At 33.1% G+C, this 15,198-nt stretch overlaps 1 non-coding gene across 1 annotated transcript; it reads left to right on the top strand.

Moving 5' to 3' along the window:
• The first annotated feature begins 5,378 nt into the window (after window positions 1-5,378).
• On the top strand, window positions 5,379-5,450 carry Trnad-guc. The gene has a single exon. It is a non-coding gene; the product is annotated as a tRNA-Asp (tRNA).
• Window positions 5,451-15,198: the final 9,748 nt, after the last annotated feature.

Here is a 15,198-nt window from a genome sequence, read left to right as displayed (position 1 = left end):
ACTACTGGTACTAGAAAGCTGCACGACTTTCTATTTAGTTTCGTTAGTGTTTTTGTTGAGACAGTTCTACTATTGCAGCATTAATAAAGCAGTTGCATTTCTAGACTAGAACGTGAATATTTTACTTTGAAGTGCCTTCTAAACACTCTTCTCCCGTACTTCCAAAAGCTAACTAAACATTCCGTAATTTGTAATTTGTGGTATACAATAGAATTTCAGGATATAATAAATATTGCAAATCAGGAACAAAGAAAATGGAACTGAAACATATTACGGAATCAAAACGACAATATACTTAATGTCAATAACATCAAGAATACTCTCTGCTTTCGAACATACTTTAGCATATACCTCAAAAAATATTTTTACCAGCAAAGTAAAAAGGTATATATATAATATTGAGCAAGATTTAAAGTCCCTCAAAAACAAAAGAGTAAAGCAAATTCAATCTCATGATATTTTTATGCAGCAAAATTTAAACTACCTCGTAATAAACTTTAATCAACTTCGTTCATATTCTACAGTGGAAACGGGTGGATAATTAATATCCTGTACATTATACATTATCAGTATTTTTATCTCATTTGTTAATTAATCAGGCGCGTGCCAGCCGTGTTGCTATAATCATGCGAACGAAATATGAATTCCCATTTGATTTCATTGCGATTTACGGGGAAAGTATTAAGGTTACCACTTAGCTGATGGAAACGCGCGTCAGCTTTATTGATATTAAACATAGAATTTGTTTCATTTCCGTGATTCTTTTCCTGAGTTAAAGCTGAACTAGAAACATAAAAATGCTTGACGTTATATTGTATGGTGATGACCATAACATTTTCTATCCTTAATCGCCTAGTAGATGCCCGGTGCCTAAGTTTAAACGACCCGGCCCATAGTAATCTGGCGTGAATTTGCTAATGCATTATAATTTTCCTCGATCTTTATTACACTTGTTAAGATATACAACCCCAATAACAAGTATCCCTATAGAAAATATTTTTTCTTGCCGAAAATTAAACAGATGGCAAAATTCTCGTCTGAAAATAATCCTATCTCCAAAAATAAAGATGCTTTTCCAATAAAAGAAAAGAAGACGATTGAACTGACATTACAAGGAGCTGCAAAACAAATTACGTCCAAAGCTGACACCGAATTACGCATAAATGAATCCGAAAGCACACATCCCCTTATATTCCCACGCTAAACACCAGTAAATTAAATCGAGTGGCGCTCGACGTTCTGCCCTCGGCCCAAATGGACAAAGAGCCAAATCTATTGTTCGAATGTTCCCTGCCAATTCTCATATTGACTCCATAAAACTGTCATCGGCCAATGATGGTTTGAAAACTGAATTCGGCTGTGATAATATTCTAACTACTTGGGACAGAAACAAAAACGTCGTTTCTGTTACTTTTTTAAGAACACTACAAAATGTAGAGACTTCGAAAATTACAATTCTTGTTGAAAAAAGAAAAATGTTTTTGTGTCAATTTCACTTAGTACATTTTTGTGCCCGGTATTACACTACGCCGATTTATTGCAGTATCTTTTGCAAAACAATCATTTACTAATAATCTACTACTACAGTGTACAGGTATTTGAGGATTTTGGTATCTTCGTTGCAAAGAAAAGGCAAAACAAAATTGTTAGGAGTGAAGATTTGCTTGTTCACAAACTTTAAGTTTCATTCTTGTGTTCATTAGTGTGAAACAGTCTTTCGTTTGTCTTACGAAGGTGTTAATGCGGAACAAAGATCTTAACATGCAAACTCAGACTATGGTATGCAAATAATTATTTGGTGCGAATATCGAAGCGTTGTGAGATTGTGAGACGCGAGTTCTGAAAACAGTGATGTTATTAGCAAGTATAGATGAGGAGGAATAATAGAAATCGTTGCGGCCAACCAATGATCATACTCACATACAATTTTGATATAAAGATTAATTAGTAACTATGTTAAACAGTGCTTTTTTGGGCATAAAAATGATTTTTTCCAAAAAGATAATGTTTATTGTTACAGGACATGTTTTTTTCGAAATAGATTATAATTAATGATTAACTGATGACTGACCTGATGATTACCTTTAAATAGTACTCCACTCCACTAATGATTTTCAACTAGCAAATATTTTCGCATGTCACGAATCCTGTAAACTCCCAAAATAAAATACGAAATCGGAAATGTTCCATGGCCGGATCGATCTGCAACAGACATATTCCCTGGAATGTCAAAGGGTCTCCCTTTCCCATGTATTTTATTCCCACGCCCTTTCCGACACACCCCTTGTTAAGGGCGCGTGCCACTCTTACTTAACAATGACACGTTTATTATTTTGTCCCCTTTTATATTTATAACTCATGTAGAATAATTTAAGTATATTTGTTGAGAGTTGACAAAAAGAGTGATTCAGATTTTTGATCTTTGAGTGTTTTTGATTTGTTGACTAACAGTGTGATCATCTTAGTTGTTCTTTTCAAATTCTTGACTTGACCATTCTCACAATAAGTGAATTTAGTAAATAATATAGCTTTTCGTTATTTTTATTTATTTAATTACTTAGTTGATGCTAATATAAAAAAGGAAGTGTATGTAAATATTTGCAATACTTTTATCCCTTTCTATGAATGTCGAGATTTTAATTATTAGTGGATTCTGGTATGTTTATTAGAAATGTAATTATCCTATTCTTTCTTTTACAAGTATTTAAAAAAACATGGTGATTAGAACATTGCCACAGCACAAAGGTAAACAGATATTGATAAATAGGAGTTGCAGATAACTAACTAAATCTTGCAAATCGCATCGCATACTGCATGGGCTGATACATTACATTTGTAGGATGACGTAAATTGACAGTGGCAGGTCTCACAGCTGACTAGGAGCGGATTACAAGTTACGTCCACGTGAAGCAAACTAAGCCTGGATGAGCCAACTGCTGAGATCTGTTAGCAAAAAGAAAAGTGTTAGTAATCAAAAACGTTTTAAAGTTAGGTTTGTAAGAGACTCCAGGAAATAGATCACATGGATTTAAATAGCTGATAGATTAGAACGTCGATCCACGTAAGACAAGACATTGTTTGATCCACGAATGCTTGTTCTGATTCTATTTGCCTTTGTGCATCTGAATTCAATTTTTGGGAAACCCTAAACGACACTTTTAAAAAACTTAGCCTTAAAAAAATACATGAAAATTCGGAACCTGATAAGATTTTTGTAGACTGGTTTTCAAGTCCCATATTTACTACTTTTTATATTGAGTAGACTAAGAAAACGCCTTAAAAAGTAAACGATATATGAGTTTAAATTTTATATCCGAAACATTTAAATAAAATATGTTGCGAAAAAACAATCGCATCCTCTCCCGTTGGGACCACCGCTAATCTGGATAAAACGTTAATGTAATTCAGCAAAACGTGTTGCGTTCCATCACTCGCTTCGCAATCACATTCCGTTTTAATTAAAACAGTTGAATACACCCGCCATAGTTCCCCAGCAACGGATATGAAAGTTCCTTCGCAAATATCATTTTCTGCTTCCATTTTTGAGCTGGATACCTACCACGACCAGTTTTTAGTAATGATATTGGAGTTGAAAGACAGAGACGGTGCTCTACGCCGTGTATCGTTTCATCTCGCTTCCCCAATTGCAATGACATTAGCGTAAGAGGTTCTGGTAGGCCCCTGGATTGTTTTAATCTTATCTTTTCTTATTTGTTCCCGTTAGCTGTTCTATTTTGTTGACCTAGCGGGTGGATATTTTTCCAATTACTGCTTGCTTGTGGGTTGTATCAGTACTTAGCTCTTGTTTATGACGATTTTAAAGCTCGTTTCCTTTTGGAATTATAGCCTAGCATGTGTAAGGATTTTGTGAAATTCTTTATTATAAAAAGCCTTTTGGTCTTGTGACCAAAGTATTGTAAAAATGGAAATCGATATACGGTTACTAAGCTAACGTAAATACCTTACGACTTTTAAATGGCTTTGATAAAACCTTTATGTTCTATAATTAAGTCATACTTAATCACTTGGGAACTAAAATTAAGCCTTATTTCTTAGGCAAATATATTGTAATGTTTTCATAATTACTGTGATTAAGCCAAAAAAAAATTGAATGTTATTTTTATTGATATCATTATAGATGCAAATGAGTTACTAAACACTGATGCTAAACAAGCGTGGAATTCTAAAATATTGATAGGTAATTGTTTACTAAGGGGTATTTTACTTGACTAAAATTATCAATATGTTATATCCTAAAAATTGTTTGCTAAAAAACTTCATTATCATCAGATTGTTAGATCCTCATTGTTAGTGACATTCTCCTCAACTATTGTAATAGGTATTATTTTTTTTGGAATTTCCTCATCTTATCCTCGGTCCATCAGCAGGTAAGAAACTACTTTTAGCCTTAATGTACAAAAGGGCTTTCTAACACTGAAAACATTTTTCAAATTACCTAGACCTGACTATAGGTCTAAGGACTAAGGTACTTGGGATCAGTGTGTTCCAACAAACAATCTCTTCAGCGTCCTAATATTAGTATGGATTCTAATCGTTTAGTATAAAGTTAGGAATCCATACATTCACAATTAATGCGTAAATTTAATTACCGTTTAATTTCAAGTATTTACATATTAAAAATTCATCGGTTGTTTAATTAGGGGCTCATCTAAATATTTAAATAGGTGTTGATGTGTTTTTGTTTAAAGTTCTTAACTCGTTTGTGATTCGTATGTATGGGACTGAATTTAAAGCTAAGTAACCATTCGCTTTAATAATTAGGTTTTAAATTACCCGGTTATTTAGCACTAGCTGTTGCCCACAACTTCGTCCGCGTGGTTAGAAGATGTAAGTTATGATTTATACCTGCCCTATTTTTTCCACATTTTATATTGTATCTTCACTCCTATTAGTCGCAGCGTGATGGTATATAGCCTATAACCTTCCTCGATGAATGCTCTATTCAACACAAAAACAATTTTTCAATTTGGACCAGTAGTTCCTGAGATTAGCGCGTTCAAACAAACAAACAAACTCTTCAGCTTTATATATTAGTATAGATTAAGCATAATTAACGTATTCAGCATAATCAAAAAAAAAATGTTTCTTTAAATCTTATAATTACCTGATTCTAATTGTCTTTTAGCATGTGACTTGAATGGATTGACCTAAAACAAATACTATAACCATAAGATGTTATTTGTTAATAAATAATGTTATTTTAACTTGTCAGATAGTTTAATACGTCAGAGCGATTCAGTAGCTTTAGCGTTCCGAAAAGCTCAGGTACTAGGAGGAGCTGTAGCTAAGGTCTAAGGGATACGAAATTTCGTTGCCTTCTTTGTAACGGACAAATCATTTCAACTTCTTCATATGTATCCTCGGTAGTATAGTGGTAAGTATCCCCGCCTGTCACGCGGGAGACCGGGGTTCGATTCCCCGCCGGGGAGGTTTTTTATACTTACCTATTGTATAATATTTATTTTATAAAACCTTTCAACCTCTGTTACTGTAAAAAGTTCTAAATTATTTTAATTTACTGGCTGCTAATAACAAAAATGAAAATATTTGAAAAAGGAACATTACTTATTTCAAAGTCTTTTTCTTTATAATGCAAACCTCTAAGCTACGACCTCTTTAGTAAATTACCTTTAACTATGACAGTTAACATTTTACAAGCAGAGATTACACTTGAAAGCGATAATTATTGTTAGCGAGATGTAAAGGTTCCCATTCCCATCGACAGTAGCTAACGTTACTGTTCATTGTAAAACTTGTGAACTTCAACAGTTTACAGATATAATCGTGTGTACGTGCTAACTAACGTAGGTTAATTAATGCAAGAGAGCTGGCGGTGTTAGAAAGCAATTAGGTCTAATATTCGTAAAAAAGTTTTATAGAAAAAAGTTTAGATCAACCTAGCTTCATTTTTTTAGGTTCCATTTTTAAACATTTGATTAGGTTTTTCTCAAGCTTCAAGTACACCTACAGTGAGAGAGAGATTCTACTTTCATGGAAAGTGGCATCTTCACATTAGAATCTTAACAGTTAGGTACGGTTAAGTTTATTTTTATCGAAATTGCCTTCAACGCCAAGCTTTTCCTTATTTCTCATAAACTAAATAAACGCACATAATACATCCATATGACACAATTATTGATTTATATCAGAAATGCGCAAATATATGAGCGTGTTTGTTTAATTTTTCTTCACGCGAAAACAGCTAGACTTAGTTCGATAAAATTTGGTATTCAGGTGGCACCTTAGAATAACGCATAGGCTTTTATCTGGCTTCGTTAAAGGATAGGAAGATTACCTTTCTGCAGCTATAACCAACATCCAGGCAAGCAAAGCCGAGAGCCAAAGCCAGTATACCATAATACATAACAAACAGCCCAACACCCAACATTACATAACAGCCATATTCAGAGATTCCAGAAGCAATTAGGGCTTCGCTTTGTGAATTCAGCCCGGTAGCGGAATGTTGAGGGGCAGGACCGAAAACTATGCGAGCATGCGCTAACGATAATAATTGGTCGGGATAGTCGGCGATGCCGATCGCAAGCTGACCTGGTATCAAGAACTAGAATTTATTTATTGAAATGAAATGAAATTATTTATTCTGTAATTAGGTTATATCATCAGTTTTACATGTCTTGTTTTTTGGAACGCTGGTGTCGAGATTTCCTATCTGACAATCCTGAGAAGAAATGACGTAGGCGTCTCTATTATTGTAATTGGACTTAGAATTATTTACTAAAATTTTAAGAAACCCTAACCTTTATGTTAAAACGCTTATTTTATGCGAGCAAGTAGTACTATTTGTTGATTAAAATTAAAATCGATCCTTCATTTAGTGACCAGTAACTAAAAGAAAATAAATAGGATTAAGTTTAGAAGCTTCGAGAAGAGCTTTCACCAAGTCATAATCCTCAAAAAAGTTATAGAAATTCTTAAAATGTTTTTTTTTTCATCACAGACCTCGTTCTTAAGCTGTTCTTAATTCAAAATATTCCACAATTCCAAATACCATTATTTCTTATTTGTGCCAGAGCTACGAGAGGCGATATTTATCGAATAAGTCCACAAATATAATACCTTTTGACTTATATTATGATCGTACGTGAGATAAACTGGATAAATATGAATTTTCCATGCATAGACAATTTACTGCAGGTACAGTCTGCAATATATATGGCTCCGACTTACTTATTCTAAACGAGTAAAGGAGAATTTTTGCGTTGTACCAGAAAACCGTTTCAAAAATATAAGATAACAGCGACCCACAGCTCAATAGATCTCATAATCTTATAATTGAAAAGAATTAGATGACAGTAATATTTTTTTACCGTTACAGTCCTGCTGATTGAGAATTGGAATGTAGATTATCTCATAAATATGCTTTATTGGGAAAAAATATGTACTTATTAAAGTTTAAGAATAAAAACACACATCAACAACACCTGTAACGGCTAACTTTTGTTAACAGCACAAATACATAATCTGTGAAACTTTAACTGTCCGCCAAAATGGCTGTACTGACAACTAGACGGATAGGCAGACAGAAACCGGAGCAAGGTCCATACTTGATCATATTGTTTTCGATTTCAGTTTCAAGTTATTCTAAAAGTGACGCATAATATACACATAAAATAAAAAATACATCTATAGTAATATTTATCACCACATGTGGATTTATACTTCTGTTTATAAAGTCGATTTTTAGTAGTAACTGTTAGACATAACTCTTATTCCAAAGGAGTACGGTTCATTTTCGTATATTATCAATACACACGGTCCACATTATGAGGGGAACTAAGCTGAAAAAACACATGTACTAATTACACCGGTGACGAGTATGGGAACAGATTTTGTATATTTTATTACTAAACCAAAATATAAACACTGTTAAATGTTTTAAAATGTATGTTCTAGGAATTGTTGAAAATATTGGAAAGGTTTTTTTATGAACACGGTTCACGGTTTTAGTTCCAATCGTTTTTATGTTCAAAAAAATTGTATATTAATATAACATAATATCTATAAAATAACAAACCCATCGTACATCTAATTACTGGGAAACACGAAAAAAAAAAACAATAAGAAAATAACTTCTTGTAAAACAAAACAATAAAATACTCAACCACATAGAACCGACTCAGGCTGGACGCAGACCTCTCAAATTATCCTTTTAAAAAATAAACTGGTATTAATTAAAAATATCACAAGAAGGCTGTATACCGCGCATGTTGCACCTGTTTCATAAAAAAAAGTAAAAAGAACTTGACATTTATCGGTTCATGGCATCGATTGCACGGTCACCCCTCTTAATTGGTCAGGTAAACCGATTATTAAACGCCTATATTTTTTTATGAAAGGATAAGTGAACCAAACTTGAATAGGTGCATGTCAAAATCTCCATTTAAGAAATTATAATTGATTTAATGTTACTTTTGCTTATTAAAAAATAGTAGCATTTTAGCGTTTTATTGTCCACATGACGATGGAGGAATTAATTCATAAACAGAACAATGATCATTATCTGACTAAGAATTCAAAGAATTTAACCAAAAAAATATTTTAATGAGAAAAAAAAATAATTATTGTTTAATCTATTCTTTAATTTGATGCTCAACATTCACAAACTATAGATCCTTTATACAACTTACAAACAAGATGGCGGTATATCAAATCTTTCGAATCTTTCGAGAAATTCGTACATAGAAACCATACCATTCCATTTTCAAAATATCTTCAAAGCGCGGTAAACTAACTAATACATTCTCTTTGCTCCAGTACGATAAAGACGACCAGTCCGCCATTTTGGATTATGAAGCACTTTGTAGTTTACGCTCAGTATTTTTTTCTTGACGTCGGCAAGTGAAGGTCCTTGATCCAACCAGTCATAGCTTGATGCACCCGATTCTGAGTCTGAGTTAAGATTATCGTCGTTCAAGAAAGCGTCATAGCTAAGTGCTGATATACTAACTAACGGCAGGATTATTAGTAACCAATAAAAATCTGAAATGAAAATTCGATTACAATATTAGATAAAAAATTTCATCTAGGTCCCTGAATGTTATTCCTGTGTCACCGTGTACGCGTTCAAAAAGAAAGTCTCTTTCCCATCAAGTCAATCCGTGAAAGAAAAAAGATAGAAATATAACATTTTTACCACAACACTAATTAAAAAAGTTCGGCTTAGAAAACTTTAAAAACAATAATCTTGTTCGAAATTTAAATTCTACGGCCAGCACAGGCTCTGAATGTTGCAGTTATTGTAGAAGACGGTCTACACAATGTAGTACGCCATCTTGCTTTCAAAACTTCAATTTTACATTCAGATGAAGCGATGTGTACTGTTCCGTTAATATTCTACTTAGACTACTTCTTACTACAACTTATTTATACAAAAGCAAAACGTATTTTTTAAAACACAAAATTTTATAAAAAATAAACTTACGTAATTTAAAAAGCATATTACACTATAAATAGGTGTGTATTTGTCTGTGACACACTGTTAAATAACCATCCTGTTACGGAGTCAGAATGTACCGTGAATTTTTATTAATTTTCAATAATAAAAGAATTATGTCTAGATTATTTCCGCTTGTTGTATGATAAAGAATTGATGGCTTTGCTTCGTATAATTAACCAATAGTCAAAAGTGAATAATAAATTAAATTAATAAAGTTGGTATCGCTTTTTTAATAGATACAGAGATGTTCTGAAAAGAACCGTTATTTTGATACTGTGGTCTTAACAAAATATTTGTTAAACGTTTTGCGAACGCAACATTCAGCGATCAAATTTTAAGTAAATAATGTATGAACTAATACTGTTACGTATTTAATAGTTGCTAATGGTGTACATATTTATTGGGATTCTATACCCAGAGTTTTAAAACGGTATCCTATTTACTTTAAACCAAATTAAAATGAATCATAGATTGTTATGATCATAAATTTGATGGGTGTCGAACTTGTCGTGATCCTGGACAAGCTGACCAGATTTCCAATGAAGCATTGTTTGTAAGATACTGATGTACCCCACAAAAAGCGTTCTAAACATAATATATATATTTCACTACTTCAGATATTCTTCTGCGAATTGACTTAACATTGTTTTTGGCTTCAAAATCCAGCAGAAACTGAACTTATTCTCTTAATTTTTTTTGTCGATATCGATCTTTTGCTTTTGTTTATTTAATGTGTATGGTACGTTTCTCAGCTTGCAGAAAAACTCTAAGGGTCGTCCGTAAACGAGACCTGTAGTAGTCCCATAGAACTCTAAAACCGATTTCGGTGATCACTAACCCAGAATCGGTGGAATTCCTATAAAAATCTCAAATTCATTTTTATGACTATACATACCTACCTCATTTCTTCCGGTAATTAGTCAATTAAGTTCAATAGAAGCAATTAAGATTTAATTACTTACATTTATAGTATGTAGGTAAAATATGAATTAATCAATTAATACGTCGACCGTTAAAGTATCGCGACATTTAAAACAGATATGGTACTTTAGACCTTAAGTTAGTAGCCTTAAAGGCTCTTATCAATATAAAAAAGAAAACTATAGAAGTCCAGAAGATAAATATTGAATTTTAGGTAGGGGCCGACAATAAAAACACTCAGTCACCCGTAAAACAATTTTATATTTCCTCTTTAAAAAAAAAACTTGGAAGCAACACGTCTGGATCCTACCACACAGTATGACAGAAAGAAAGAATGAATGCGTTAGAGATTGATTGAAGTTAAATACCAAGATGGCAGCTCGAATGTATCATTCTAAGAACTGTCAATCTTTAGTCAATACAAAGATTGTTTTTTGCAATCTCAATTGAATAAATCAACACGCCCCCTCAAAAAATAATCTGGAGTATAATAACAATCTTCCTAACCAGAACTGTATATCTTCCAAGTAGGTCTGGGAAAAATACAATTATAATTATGATCCAACATTTGTTGCTTGGATAAGGAAAACCCAGTAAAACCTTATCAGATCATTTCATCAAAACAATCAATAATAATATAATCAATATAACAGTAGGAACATCAATGACAAATCACAACATAAGTTTAAAAATCATAACTCTTTACTGCAAGCCCATATTTTGTGTCATTTCGTGGAACGTCACTGCAGGCAACGGCTTTGTCAGTGCATCTGCCAATTGTTGACCTGTGGGAATGTAATTAAGCTTGATTACATTTTTCTCTATTTGTTCCCTAGAAAAATGATACTTTATATCTATGTGTTTTGTCCGCTTATGATTAGTCGGATTGTTTGCTATGCTAATACAGCCATTATTGTCCTCATATATTATAATAGGAGTAGGAATAATAATATGAATACTATTTGCTAAGGACTTAAGCCATAAGGCTTCTTTGACAGCTTCATATAAAGCCATATACTCAGCCTCAGTGGAAGAGGCTGCAACTGACTGTTGTTTCTTAGTATTCCAGGTTATTGTACATTTCTCAAATAATTTAAATATATACCCGGTTGTACTCTTTCTGTCATTTATATCATTACCCCCCCAATCGGAGTCTACATAACCAGTTAAGATCTGATTATACTCACACCTCTTGTAAATTAGTTTCAAATCACTTGTGCCTTTTAAATATCTAAGTACCCTTTTAAGACATTTCCACAATTCTTTATTATTTTTATTTGTATACCTACTCAGTATATTAACACTAGTACTCAAGTCGGGTCGAGTACATAACATTATATACATCAGACAACCTATTACATTACGACATGGAGCATTGTAATTATCGTCTGAATTTAGTGCTTCATAATCAAGTTTGCTCTCTAAAGGCGTTTTTACAGGTTTACAATCCTGCATGCCAAATTTAGCTAAAATTGTTTTAATATAAGCACTTTGATCTAACATCAACATATCATTAGAACGAGTGACTTTAATTCCGAGAAACAATTTTATTTCTTGCAAATCTGTCATCTTAAATTTACTCATTAAATACATTTTAAAATCATCTATTGTTATTTTATTAGCACTAATTATAACTAAATCGTCAACATAAAGTATCACATAAATATTACTTTGTATATCTCCTTTATTTAGTATATAAATACACCTATCTACTGATGAATTTTGAAAACCTTTCTCTTTAAGTGACTGCTCAAAAATTTCAAACCAACACCTAGCTGCCTGCTTAAGCCCATATAACGCTTTATTTAGTTTGCACACATAATCCTTTTTGCAAGATATACCCTCTGGAACTTTCATATAAATCTCTTCTTTTAATTCCCCGTTAAGAAATGCAGTTTTTACATCCATATGGTGAATTAGCAATTTATATTGATTAGCAAAAGCAATAAGGAACCTAAAACTAGCTATTCTGGCAACAGGTGCAAAGGTCTCATTATAATCAATGAGATATTGCTGACTAAAGCCCCTAGCAACAAGTCTAGCTTTGTAACGTAAAGGTTTTCCGAATTCATCATTTTTGATACTAAAAATCCATTTGCAATCTACAATATTTTTACCATTCGGTCGCGGTACCAAAGACCATGTTTTATTTAATAATAATGAATTTAATTCGTCATCAATTGCACTTTCCCACTGAGCTCTATCATGTCGAGTTTTAATCTCAAGAAATGAATTTGGTACATCATACAAAATTGTTTGAGTACACATAAGGTAATCATCGAATTTTTTAGAAGGAACAGAAGGACGACCCTTGAGTCTATCACTCCTACGAAGCTCAACATTACTGTTTGTATTGTCATCACCAATGACGGAACGTGTATTTATTTGCTCCGATTCTATTGTGTCGTGGTTACTTTTGCGAATTTTATGAGGACTCTCATAATCATCAGATTTAGAACTATCTGATTCACCCCTGTCAGTATTTTGAGACTTCATTGACTTACAATTCTTGTCAATGTTAATATCTACACGAGAATTTACAACATTCTCTTCAGGCTGCAATATTGGCCTGGATTGAAGAAAATTGGTCTCATCAACAATAACATCTCTGACAGTAATAAATTTTTCGCATTCAGGATTCCAAACTTTATATCCATTTGGTTCGTATCCCATAAGTATACCTTTCCACGACTTAACATCGAATTTCGTTTTAAAAATTTTATCATGCACATAAACAGTAGAACCAAAAACTTTTAAATATTTTATCTGTGGTTTTCTATTATGCCACATTTCAAATGGTGTTTTGGATGATTTTATAGCATTTGTTGGAGTTAAATTAATTAAATACACAGCGGTTAACACAGCTTCACCCCAAAATAATTTTGGAAGATTTGCACCATTTAAAATAGAACGAGCTTTTTCAGTAATACTTCTTACCATTCGTTCGGAAACACCATTTAATTGAGGTGTTCTTGGAACTGTGAAATGATAAGTTATTCCCTTTTCAACACAATAATCTTTCATATCGTTAGATAAATATTCTCTACCATTATCACAATATAAGTAAACTATTTTTAAATTGAATCTCGCCTCGCTTTTTGACACAAAATCTTTAAATGCAGAAAACACGTCTGATTTATGCGTTAATAGATACACAACACAGTAGTGAGTATACTGATCAACAAATAAAACAAAATAATTTTTGTTGTTAATTGTTGAAGGAGTGATTGGACCGCATACGTCAGTATGCACAACATATAAAGGTCGCTGAATATAACTTTTATCTTTGTTCTGATTAAATGGTAGCCTACTTTGTTTTCCATAAATACAAGATTCACATAAACTATCGCCCGGTATCACTTTGTCAATCAAATTAATATCAGAAGTCATTTTATTATTTTTCAACTCTAAAAATTTACTTTTACTCATGTGACCTAACCGCTTATGCCATAACTCATAATTATTTATCATAACATTATACACTTTAGGCATAGAGCAGCTCAAATGCACAGATACCTCAAAATCCAAAGCAATTAAATTATTGATTGACCTACCTCTCATTATTATTTTACCATCTTTACATATTTGGGTGCCTCGGTGATCAAATATGACAGTGGTTCCAGCTTGTTGCAACCTTGACACAGACAACAGGTTGTAGGGAGCCTCGGGGCAGAAAAGAACATCCTCCAATGTCCCTCGAACACCCATATTGCTAATGACGTGTAATGTTCCTCTCTTGTTAGCTGAAATGAAATGCCCTTGTTTAGCAATTGAAATTTTTATAGGAATAGATAAATCAACAGAATTAATAAATAGATCTTCCCTGTTGATTATATGGTCCGATGCTCCGGAATCTAACAGGAATGTGATCTTCCGTTCGGCTGCGTCCACGTTGTATTCACCGGTCATGAATGCAAAACCAGAAAAATCTGCTGATGACTGAGCTGATGCGGAAGGCTGATTAATATCGACTGCTTGTACTGTCCTCAGCCTGTCCGTAGATTTCGGTTGATTTAATCGCTTGAAATAATAACAGTCGTTTTTCACATGTCCTTTCCGGCCACAATGATAACATTTTGCAATATTAAACTTCTTCCTTGTATTCTGATCTTTCTGGTTGTTACTGAATGTATGATTTTCAAAATTCCTTTTTCTAAACTGTCTCTTCTTGCCTTCAGCAGCAGCTCGTAAAACTTTAGCACTCGTATCATTGGATTCATTCTTCAGTTTGACCTCGTGGTCCAGGAGCCTCGTTTTTACAAAGGCTAAGGTCAGGTTATCTTCTGACAAAGTTTCGATAGCAGTTATAACACCATCATAACTTGAAGGAAGTGTTAAAAGTAAATGAGCGACTTTGTCGGTTTCTTCAAGTTTAGCGCCAGCCGCAAGCAACTCAGTGATTAAGTCGTCAAACGCAGCAAAGTGTCTAATCAAAGTAACATCACCTTGCAGTTTCATGCCCAACAATTTTTTTCTTAACGCCAACTGAGTAGCAATACTCTTACGTTCATAAAGTGCATCCAAACTTTTTAAAATATCCTTCGCCGTACTATCTTCATTTGCAAAACCAAGGTAAGAATCCGATAAATACTCGACGATTATACTTTTTGCAATTCGGTTACTTTTGTCCCATGAACTGTCTCGAATAATTGGATCACTTTCAATTACTTTTAAAACGTTCATTTCGCTTAACAAAGCACGTATTCTAAATTTCCAAATACTATACTTCTCGCCGTCGAACGGTTTTATATTTCGTTTTAATTTTAAGTCCATTTTCTTTGTTCGGCAATAACGGTTAT

The sequence above is a fragment of the Trichoplusia ni genome, chromosome 22 (assembly GCF_003590095.1).
Source record: "Trichoplusia ni isolate ovarian cell line Hi5 chromosome 22, tn1, whole genome shotgun sequence".
Taxonomy (NCBI): domain Eukaryota; kingdom Metazoa; phylum Arthropoda; class Insecta; order Lepidoptera; family Noctuidae; genus Trichoplusia; species Trichoplusia ni.
Note: the sequence above shows the minus strand (reverse complement) of the source record. Positions and strands in the feature narration are given on the sequence as shown.